A 12,142-nucleotide genomic window follows, 5' to 3' on the forward strand; every position below is an offset into this window, starting at 1 on the left:
TATTTCTATTAATGCCACAACAATACTTCCATCTGGCATCAAAAGGTTGCAGTTACCTGTGAATCTTCCATGACATCTCCACACCCCATGGTTCATCAGACTCTGAATCTTTTAATTCTCATCTTAATGTTCTTTCTCATGCCCATCTTCTCTTTCCCACTTTGAGTGCCATTGTCATAGCTATATACACTTTTCCATCATGTCCTGCCTGGAATATTGCAGCAGTCTCTTAAATATGCCTCACCTATCAGATGCATCATTTTTACATTCTCAGCGTTGAGAATGGTGTGGGGCCATTTATCCTGGGCCATTTTAAAATAAAGCACACATTGCACTGACAATCCCCTGCTAAAAAGCTATAAATATCTTCCCATAGTATATGAAAAAATAGAAACCCTAATGCCCAATGATTTTTCCTGGAGCATCCTAAATTACATTTCCTTCTGGTGTATGTTTTTGTGTTCAAATGGAATCAAGCCATCCCAGTTGTCTGAGTTTGCTCCTAGTTTCAGGGTAGAAGCTCTTGGTGTTATCCTCCCCTATGGTGTCCTCTTCACTTCTATGTCTGACTTTCATATCTTTGCTTTGCTAACTTGTTACCTGCCTTCATTGCCTCCTGTCAAGGTTGATCTCCCACCTGCTCCCAGTTCTTATAGCCCTTCAAAAAAATATATTTTAAAAAAATATTTCAAAATATAAAAAGATATAGAAAGGAATGTAACAAATAAAAAATTAAAAACATTCTTGAAGATTTCAGTGTACCTTCCCCAATGCAATTCACAGAGGTAATAGAGATCATGACTAAAATTTTGTTCTTTTCATTGATGTGAATTTTTAAAAGAATTTATTTATTTATTTATTTATTTATTTATTTATTTATTTGAGAGAGAGCAGAGTGATCGAGAGAGCACAAGCAGGGTCAGGGGGAGGGACAAGGGGGGATGGAGAAGGAAGCCCACACTGAGCAGGGAGCCTGATGCAAGGATTGATCCCATACCCTGAGATCATGACCTGAGCCAAAAGCAGATGCTTAAGTGACTCAGCTACCCAAGTGCCCCATTCATGTGCACTCTTAATAATTTTTCTATATATGTATGCAATTCTATATAATATATAATATACTTTTCATTTTTAAAGATGTACTGAAATGTCATGCTGTATATCTTATCCTTTGACTTAAAAGTATTTGGATGGAACATATACAGTAACACGGCTGGGGCTAGGGAGTATCATGCTAAGTGAGATAAGTCAGTCAGTCAAAAAAGACAAATACCATATAAGTTCATTCATATGTGGGATTTAATAAACAAAACAAACAAGTAAAGGGAAAACAGAGAGAGAGAGATCAAGAAACAGACTCCTAATTATAGAGAACAAATCAGTGGTTACCAGAACAGAAGGTAGGTGGGATATGTAAATAGGTGATGGGGATTAAGGAGGGCACTTGTTATGAGGACCCAGTGATGTATGGAATTGTTGAATCACTATATTGCACACCGGAAACTAATATAATATCATATGTTAACTAACTGGAATTAAAATAAAAAGTTTAAAAAATTTAAGTATTTGGATGGGGATGTCAATATTTAGCCTTGCTGGTACATGTAATTCTAATTAATTTATTTTTACTAATTAGAATATTCCATAATAATACACAATTTTTAATATATTCTATATGTTGATTACCATTTAAATTGCTTCCACTTCTTTGTACTATTACAACAATGCTAAAAACCACTTCCTTATACATATATTCCAGATTTTTATCTGAATTTATGTATACAGAAGTTAAATTACAGAGTGGTAGAATTTGTTCCAGTATTTACTTCCAGCATTGTTCCCATTGCTCCACATTCTCAGTGAAACTTGGTATTTTCAGGGCTTTTTAATTTTTGTTAAGGTGAGAGATATGACTTGTTTCTTATTGTAATTTGTATTCTCCAGATTAAATATGAATTTAAACAAGCTCATTAGTCATTTGTCTTTTTTCTTCTAAAAATTGTCTATTTTACCAATTTGAATTAAAATCTTTTCTTTACATATATTAATATACATTTTAAATTCCATATGCTAGATTTTACCACTCTTATACTTTCAAATATATTTGCTCAATTTTGTCTTATATTTCTAGATTGTTTAAGCCTTCATTAGATGAACAGAATTTTTTAAATAGCTAAAATGAATATTTAGTAATTCCTCACACAAAATGAGTAATTTTATGCATATATAGTCAATTTAACCATCTTTCCTCTCACAGCATGTGCTATTATGTGTGTCTAAGAAATACTTATTTATCTTGTGGTCATTATGGGTTCTCTTTATTTTTTTCTGAGAGACTGAAGTAGTACTAACAGGTAAAAAAGGTTTTTTTAATTTTTTTTTTTTATGTATTCATGAGAGACACAGAGACACAGGCAGAGGGAGAAGCAGGCTCCTCGCAGGAAACCCATGAGACTTGATCCCAGGACCCCAGGATCATGACCTGAGCCCAAGGCAGATGGTTAACTGACTGAGCCACCCAGGTGCACCTATTTAACTTTCTAAAAATTGTAAAATTGATTTATTTTAGTAGTTACCTTTAAAATTATAACATACATAATTACATAAATTCTAAAGTTAATGTCTCTATCCTCCTCCTAAACAATTAAAGAATTTTAAATGTTTTGTTGGCCATATTTCTAGAAAGGAAACTAAATAGTACTTGTTATTTCTTTTGTAGTTTCTACCTTAAACTTCCTAATCGTATGGTTATTTCATTGCATAGTATCTAATAGATTGTAAATTCCTTTAGAATATATATATACATCTCATTTTTTTCTCCCCCGTAGTGCCTTTGAAGAATGCTTGCATAAGGAAAATGTCCATAAAACATTGGCATTGTAGACTTATGTATGACTGGCTGTCCTAATTTCTCCTGGAGGACAACAAATCCGGAAATTATCAAGTTTTGGGTGATATGAAAATAAATGGGATTAAACCGATTAGGTTGATGTCGTTAAAATATTACTTGCTGGGATCCCCAGGTGGCGCAGCGGTTTAGCACCTGCCTTTGGCCCAGGGCGCGATCCTGGAGACCCGGGATCGAATCCCCCGTCGGGCTCCCAGTGCATGGAGCCTGCTTCTCCCTCTGCCTATGTCTCTGCCTCTCTCTCTCTCTCTCTCTCTCTCTCTGTGACTATCATAAATAAATAAAAATTAAATATATATATATTAAATATATATAAATTAAAATATATAAATATTAATTAATATATAAATATTAATTTATATATAATATATTAATTAAAATATATTAAAATATATAAATTAAATATATATATATATATTATATATAACTTGCTGTAGCTACCCAGAATGAAAGAAGTAGGAGAGGGGTGTTATGAACTTAAAGGGAATTAAAAAGTTCAAGGAAAATTGCCAACTCCATTAAGTTAATGAAAAGCTTTAATAAGAAAATAAACCACTCTGAACCTTAAAAAAATATTGTAGTTAAAATGGTCATTGATGACCTTGTAGGAGGAATTTTTGGTGGAATAGTTTGAGCAGAAAACAACTTGTAGTTGGTTGAGAAGTAATAAGAGATAAGGGCAAAAGAAAACAGATACAGAATGGTTTCTGGAAGTTTAGGTGTGACAGGAAAGAAATAAGGAGGTGGAATTGACAACATCTAATGACTATATTTTCAGATGTTGAACACATTGTGTATAGTAATTACCATCTTTTGTGGAATTCTCTGAGCAAAGAAGGTAATTTGAAGTTATTTATATACATATTACACATATGGCTTACTTGCTATTACCATGAAAGTCATGTCTTATCCTTGCAGACTCCATTTATCTAATAGCAATAATGCTTGATTATATATTTGATGAGGGAACCTAGCTAGGAAGACAGTGATCTCCCTCTTACCAAATATATTCTGAGAAATTTGAGTGACAACCTGTATGAAATGCTGTAGAAGTAATTTCTGCATTACTTTTTTGGGTGGAATACATAATCTTTAAGATCTCTCCAAACTCTAAACCATATAATTATATGATGAAATGCATTATTTATATCAATGGAATTTTAATTAAAGATGTTTAAAATACCAAGATAAATTTATCAATGAAATCATAAGTAGTTGAAAATGTAAACATATATCTATTAATATGTAAATGCTAGACATAAATAACATCATTAACTAAAGTCTATAAATTATAATTATTATATTAGAAATAGAGGTTTCAAATTATTAAACCAAACCTTATATATAATCACTGTTGTCACCACAAAGGATTTATTGCACAATCATCTTTCAATATCAGAGGCACTATATATCTCCATTACAAACTGTTGAAAAATATATCCCACATTCATGGAACACAAAAAATTCACAGTCAAAATACAAAATAAATGTTACTGAATAAATCAACGATATTTACAAATGCCCATTTTGTGATTCTCTTTAAATAACCTAACAAGGATATTGCATTTTTCATGAAGCACAGAAAACATCGAGACCTCAAATGATAGTTAGATTTTACCTGTTTTTCTAATGCCAATTGATTAGGAATGGTGCCTGGAAAAACATATTCAAGAATGTGTGACCTCCTTTGAGCTCAGTGGGAAAGAATGAGAATATTGATTACTGATGTCTGTATGGTTGGTGGTGAAGGACAGGAGGAATTTGGAATCAAGTATTTGCCAACCTTTTTATAGCCCTGTAAACATTCACGTTCTGCAAACATTTTTCCCTCCACCTCTACCACCTTGACTAGCTATAAAATCGCTACTCTTTCATATATAAATTGCTAGCCAGTCTTTCAGAATGCATCCTCTTCCAGCAAAGTAATGCTTATTTTTGGTGGGCAAAATCACTTTTGTTCAGATTTGTGTAAGACAGTATGGCATTCCAGAACTTCCTTTCACAGATAGCCATCATCCATCATCTGTAGAATATTAATGAAGAAGTTATGCAAGGTCAACCCTGAAAACATTAATTTGGGAAAGAGAAACCAGAATAATGTGGATAATAACAGTGCAAAAAAGAAAAAAAAAAAAAAAAAGACAAGACAGAAAAAGAAAGAAAAAAGAAATGCTGAATCAGTGTCCCTTCCCAGTTGAGATCCAGTGCTGCCCTCCTGAGTGGTGGTTAAAACTCTTCTGGCTGCAGCCCTCAGCACAGCAGTTAACTCCCAGTGCTGGCCTCCACCCAGGGCCCCCTCTAGTTCTTGCACCCCTCTTCCCCACCCCCCACCCCACCTCTGGCAGTGACAATCCCCTCATCACAATCATAGTGCTCCTTGTGGTGGATCTTTCAGTCAAAAGAGAACAAAGGAAATCTAGTTTAGAAAGATGTGGCACTTTATGGAAAGATTCACCACTGTGCTTCCTCCAGTGTGCTCAACATCTTATTTTATTGCCTAACTTTACACAATTCCCAGGAACTCACATGATAAAGGAGAAATCAGACAATAAGGCAATTCTTATGCAATTGTAAAAGCAAGGCCAGGGTTTCCAAATTAAGGTTGATGGATTCCTCAAGGCCAGTGAAGCTTTTTGTGTTTGGGTAAAATAAATATCTTTTTTTTTTTTTTTTTGTAATTGTCCCATTGGGCCTGTGCTATGACTGCTCTCTCTCTCAACTTTCTTGTTCAGAGTCTCATTTGAGGACAGCGATTTCTGTGCAGCCTCCTCCAATAGAAATTTCTTCCTCTCTGACACACCTCTTCTCAGTGCCATGAAGGTGACCATCCTTCCTCCCTCCTTCCTGAAAACACTCGGCCCTGAATCTCATGTCATTATACAATGCCAAACAATACTGCCTTTGTTGCAAGTATCTACAGATCCTAGGTCACTCCATTTCTGTAAGGTTTTTAAGTCCTAGTTCACAGTTATGTCACTAACACTGCTCCAGTGATATCACAGATGATCACTCCAATAACCAATGACCACACAGTTCCTTGTTCTCCTCTACTCTGGGGACTGGATCCCACCCCCTCCCTCCTCATCTGCTATGGGCCAAAGTGTGTCCCTCACAAATTCATAAGCTGAAGCACAACTCCTAAGCTGATGTTATTTGGAGATGAGTCATTTAGGAGGCTATAAGGTTTAGATGAGGTCATGAAGGTGCTGCCTTCATGATGGGATTGGTGCCTTATAAAAAGACACCAGAAAGATCGCTTCCTCTTTCTCCACCCACATGCATCAAAGAAAGACTTGTGAGGACACACCGGGAAGGTAGCCATCTGCCCTGACCCTGCTGGTCCTTTGGTTTTGGAAGGACTTCCAGTTTCCAGAACTATGAGAATTAAATTCCTGCTGTTGAAGCCCTTCCAGTGTGTGGTATTTTGTTATGGCAGCCTGAGCTAAAACATCATCTACTGTCATCAACACACCTTATACTTTATTACCGAGGACTACAACTCCTGCTTAATAACAGTTCCGGGTATCCCATTTTCCAATTGCCTCTTATGTTTCTAAATCACTCCCTTCAATGCTGTGATTCCCCAGATACCTAGGCCTCTAGTTCATAAATCCTATAGCCTTTTCACTGTCAAGTTTGGTTTTTAGTTCCTAATTTCCTTTCTTGCAACTAATCAAATGTCTGTCACTATATAATCATTCTCTTGTGTAAGTCAGGTCTCTTGCCTTTCCCTTCTTTGTACTGATCTAGCAAACCCCCAGCCCTAGTTAAACTCAACTGTATGCATACTCCTCACCTGCACTCAAGAAGATGAACACAGGAAAGAGGAAAGTCTAACCATCTCTTGCTTTGAATGTACCTTCACGCACCTCAAGTGGGCATAAAATGTTACCAAGAAATTCTACTGTGTTTTCCTAATCCAGGAACATTTCTGCTTTCCCAAGCAACTTTTTCACATCTCTTCTTCCCTCTTTTCAAAGACATAACACTGACTCCCCTCCTCACCCCAACTAATGATCTTGCTTCCTATTCTAATAAAAGATAAATACGTAGATAAAAGTAATCAGAAAAGAATATTTCATTCTCCCACCACCACCACATTGCCCATGGCCTTCTGCACTTATTTGAGTCTTCCTTCCTCTCGCCGTGACAATAACTGGCATCTACGTAGCCCTCACTGTTCACTAGAAATTATCATAAGCACTTTACATAAGCTAACTAACTTCATCTCCATGACAACCCTATAAGCCAGGGTTATAGGTAGACATTGCTACCCTCAATTCACCAATGAGAGACCTGAGGCACAGAGAGGTAAAGCAACTTGCCTCCTGGTCATAAAGCCAGTGACCGGCAAGCTGGTTTTCATGTGGCCCTCGCTACATCACTTCCTGCTCTGCTGCATTTCTGTGAATGAGCTGTCTGTGCTCTTAAGAGCAGTCCTGCTAATGGCCTATAGATCCCATCCTCGCTTGACTATTCTGGGACACCACACCAGTAGTTAACCCCAATCTCCTACCTCTCCTGGATCATTAACATAAGGTTAGAAATTTTCTTTCGTCTTTAAAAACCCTCCCAGGACCTCACATCACTCTCAAACTACTACCTCATTTCTGTGCTCCCTTTTAGATCATATTTCTTGTAAAAGAGTGTTCATTACTCCCTTACCTTGCATTCCCTGTTGAACTCATACAATCCAGGCTCTAACCCTGTCACTACACTAAAGTGGTCCTAGTCAATGACTTACCATTTAAACATATGCTCGCTCCTTCCTCCTTGAAACATTCCTTCAAGGAGCATTTAGCACACCACCTTCCTTTGGATTTCCTTGCATTACTGGCCACTGCTGCTCTATTTCTCTTACTGACTCCTCATTTCTCTGACCTCTTAACATTGGAGGGACCCAAAAGTCGGTCCTCAGACTTCCATAATGCCTCTATTCATACCTTGACGGTCTCATCCATTATTGTCGTACTAGATAACATCTTTAGGCTAATGATTTCCAAATTTATACCTTTGGTTGGACTCTGTTCCCCAAACACATGCATTGGGCCTTCTTGACAGCTTTCAGATGCTCTTTGGGAAAAGCAAGGGGTATCATTATTTCATTGCCAATTGCAAACTTGGTATCTCCATGCAGATATGCAATAGACATCTCAAATGAGCACATCCCAAAACAAACTCCACATCACATCACTCCTACCCTGCTGTGCTCCTCCTGCAATTTCTTGCATCTTACTTCATTGCGACTGCATCCTTCCTGTTGCTCAAGCCAGAAACTCTGGAGTCGGCTTTCTCTCTTCTCTGTGTCTTGCCATCAGGAGAGTCTATCTGTGCTCCTTTCCAACAATATCTTAAGTCTGACTAGTTCGTGCAGCCTCTGTCTGCTACCACCCTGATCTAAGTTACCGTCATCTCTCACCTGGTTTACTACAAGGAGCTTCCTAACTGCTGTCCCTGCTTCCATCCACCTTGTGTCCCCACTCTTTCTCATGGCAAGGATCCTTTCAAAAAATCAGATCATACTACTGTGTTCAGAATCCTCCAATGGCTTCGTTTTGTAATTAGGGTATAAATCACAGTTCTTACAACGACCTATAAGGCCCTGGCTTTATGCCCCCTTGCTACCTCTAATTTTCCACTGCAGGGCCGCTCGCTCACTGACTCATTCTGGCTGTATTGGTCTCCCTGATGCTCCTCAAATCTGCTAATACCATTGCCACTCAAGACTTTTATACTTGGTGTTCTCTCTACCTGGATAGACATGTGGTTCACTCCTGTACTGCTTTCTACTCTGATAAATGTTGCTTTTTTTAGGGAAGTTTTCCCCCAGCTTTCTAGATTAAAAAATAATAATAATTTATTTTTTAATAAGCTTTCCCATTTACAGCTTACCTCTCTTGCCTGTTTTTTAATCAATAGCATTTACCACAATCTAACCTTGTTATATTTTACATGTTTCTATACTTTCCCTACTAGTCTATACTTTACTTTACTTATACATGCTACTATACTTTCCCATGCCCTCCATGAGGACAGAAATGTTTTTATCTCTTGTTCACTGTTCTTTCATTCATCAAGAATAGCACTTAGAAAATAGTAAGCACAGAATAAGTTTTTGGTGAATAAAATGATTTAATACATGAGTAAGTTAACAACATTGAATTCAATAGGAGATTTTGTGCCTTCTTGATTAATTTCACACTTGGAGTAGTATTTTTTTTTTAAGATTATTTATTTGAGAGAGAGAGCAGAAGCAGTAGGGGCAGAAGGAGAGTCTCCGGCAGACTCCCTGCTCAGCACAGAGCCTGGATCAGGGCTCAATTTCAGGACCCTGAGATCACGACCTATGTGGAAACCAAGAGGTGAACCCTTAACTGACTGAGCCACCCAGGTGCCCCTGGAGTAGCATCTTTTTATGCAGATGGTTCTGTATTTTACATATGGCTGCCAAATTCATGTTTATCTATTGCCTCAGAAAATTGCTGTGAGGGGATCCCTGGGTGGCTCAAGGGTTGGCACCTGCCTTAGGCCCAGAGTGTGACCCTGGAGACCCAGGATTGAGTCCCATGTCAGGCTCCCTGCATGGAGCCTGCTTCTCCCTCTGCTTGTGTCTCTGCCTCTCTCTCTCTCTCTTTCTCTCTCTCTCATGAATAAATAAAATCTTTTTAAAAAGAGAAAAAAGAAAATTGCTGTGGCATTTCAATGTCTAATGTAAAAATCTCTCCAGCTGGCCCTAACCCACCTCTACATCTTCTACTTTATCATCCTGCATTACCACCACTGAGCCTTTGTGGGCATCACCAGTCCTGCCTGTAAAGTTGTTCTTTTACATCAGAGACAGGCAAGCTTTTTGTGTTAAAGATCAAGTAAAAAATATTTTAGGCTTTGCAAGTGTAGGGGAAGAGTTCCTTCTACGTACTTTGGCTGGTCAGTTAATCAAATGAACACAAGATAAACAGGAGAAAAACAAATTGTGTATGAGCTCTGTAAGAGTAGGAGATCCAAGGGCAGCCAGGCCACTGAGGTTTATAAGCCATCCTGGGCTCAGGAGCAGGGGGTAGATGTCTGAGACTTCAAAGGGGAAGAGAAAATGTTTGGCAAACAAATGTCTGCCCTGTTGTGCAGAGATAATGGGACACAGGGGAGGAAGTTGATCTCTCGGCCCCACAGAGCTTCCCTCAGCTTCCCACGCCCAAGCCCAAATTCCTTGTAGTTACCTCTGGTGATAGTTCTCTTCTTGGACCAGGACTTCTGCCATATGGAAGCTGAAGGACTCCATATAAATCTGCTGTTGCTCCTTTTCCTGCTTCTGTTCTTGCTACTACCTGCACCCACACCTTACACATGCTTTGTGGTATGTCTTACTTTTACGAGCCAAGGAGTTAATGATTTCTTTAGAATCTTGCAGCACACTAGATAACCTCTAAGGAAGGACTGGGGGAGAATGACCTGATGAGGCCATCTTGTGGGTGTTCTAGACTAGCAGCACTAGATATCTTGATGCCAAGACCCCTGGTTCTAAGGAAGAAGTGACTTATGGAGGACACTGGACACTTGTTCTCATCGTGACTGGTTCCTGGATACCTGAGAGGACACATACACCAGACTGGCAGCCTCAATAAAAAACCCAGACCCGAAGCAAAGGCAAGACTCTCCCTCCTTTCCTTTCTGAGTCTGCCGGATGTCCTATATCTTCTCTGTGTGTGTGTGTGTTTTGTTTCGATTTTTAGTTTATGCTGTAAGTACCACAACTTTCTAGATCTAGGAATATTGCTTTGATTTAAATATCCTATGCTCAGTCTTCATCCTAATTTTAATTTTAGAAAATATTACTATGTATCTAAAGCACAAATCTAAAGTGATTTTCCTCCCAAACATCTATGTGGGTCATGAAACTGAAGGCCAAGTTAATTGATGTAAAATCTTGCTTTTCAAACTTGTTTTGCTTGCATAATCCATAAAATGTTAACAGATTTATTCCCTCACAAATGTTGAGTCAACACATCTAAACTATTTCATTATGTTTTTAATAGTTGAAAAGAAGTAATCTTGGGTGGGGGGATGGGGTAACTGGGTGATGGGCATTAAGAGGTCATGTGATGTGATGAGCACTGGGTGTTATATGCCAATGATGAATTACTGATCTCTACATCTGAAACTAATAATGTACTACATGTTGGGTAATTTAAATATAAAACACACACAAAGAAAAAACACACACACACACAAAGTAATCTCCATTTTTTAAAATAAAAGTGTTCAATAACTCTTTAAAATGTAAGCAACTTCAGTGAATTCTATACACATGAGTATCTATTTAAATATTTACAAACAAGCTCATGTTTATAGTTAGAAATTTTACTGGTACTCCTCTGATTTGTAATTTTATTCCAGTTGTCTCACAGAATTTTATCCTAATGTGATGTATTTTATGCTTAAAAGACTTATTGATCATGGCAGCCCGGGTGACTCAGCAGTTTGGCGCTGCCTTCAGCCCAGGGCGTGATCCTAGAGTCCCAGGATCGAGTCCCTCCTCGGGCTCCCTGCATGGAGCCTGCTCCTCCCTCTGCCTCTCTCTGTCTCTCTGTGTTTCTCATAAATAAATAAATAAAATCTTAAAAAAAAAAAAGACTTATTGATCCCTATACAACACTTCTATGAGACAAAAACAAGATCATAATTTTGTAAAAATTTTCCTGATGTTTTAAGTACTAACATTTCTTCTGGGTTGAATTACCATAACTTTTAGTATTATAAAATTGGTCAATACAACACAATTAACGCACACTTTATTGGAGACCCACAATTTAATGAGATGGGCTTATGGCTTGTGTAAGTCAGAGTTTGTTCTCAATTCTATTTTTCTTTTCTTTTTCTTAGCATATAAGCATAAGAAATCATGAATATATTAACAAGTAGAGACGAATGAAATTATGATACCAGCCAATATTTTGAACATATTCCTAAGTAAGATTTGTACTTTTTAGTGTAAGTTTTATATCAAAAGAAAAAAAATCATATTGACTTATTGCCCACATTTATTTTTACTAAATGACCACATAAAAACTTAATTTGGTTTTCTTTTAATTTTGTTGAAACCAAATAATTTTAAAGAAAGCTTATCAGCCACCTCATTTGCATAACTTTTTGAGGTCTCTAGCATATTTATTTGTGCAAACAGTAAACAACATGCATATAGAGTGGCCACAGGTTTGACACATAGACGTTGGTGAC

Source organism: Canis lupus, chromosome 33 (assembly GCF_011100685.1).
Source record: "Canis lupus familiaris isolate Mischka breed German Shepherd chromosome 33, alternate assembly UU_Cfam_GSD_1.0, whole genome shotgun sequence".
Classification (NCBI taxonomy): Eukaryota; Metazoa; Chordata; class Mammalia; order Carnivora; family Canidae; genus Canis; species Canis lupus.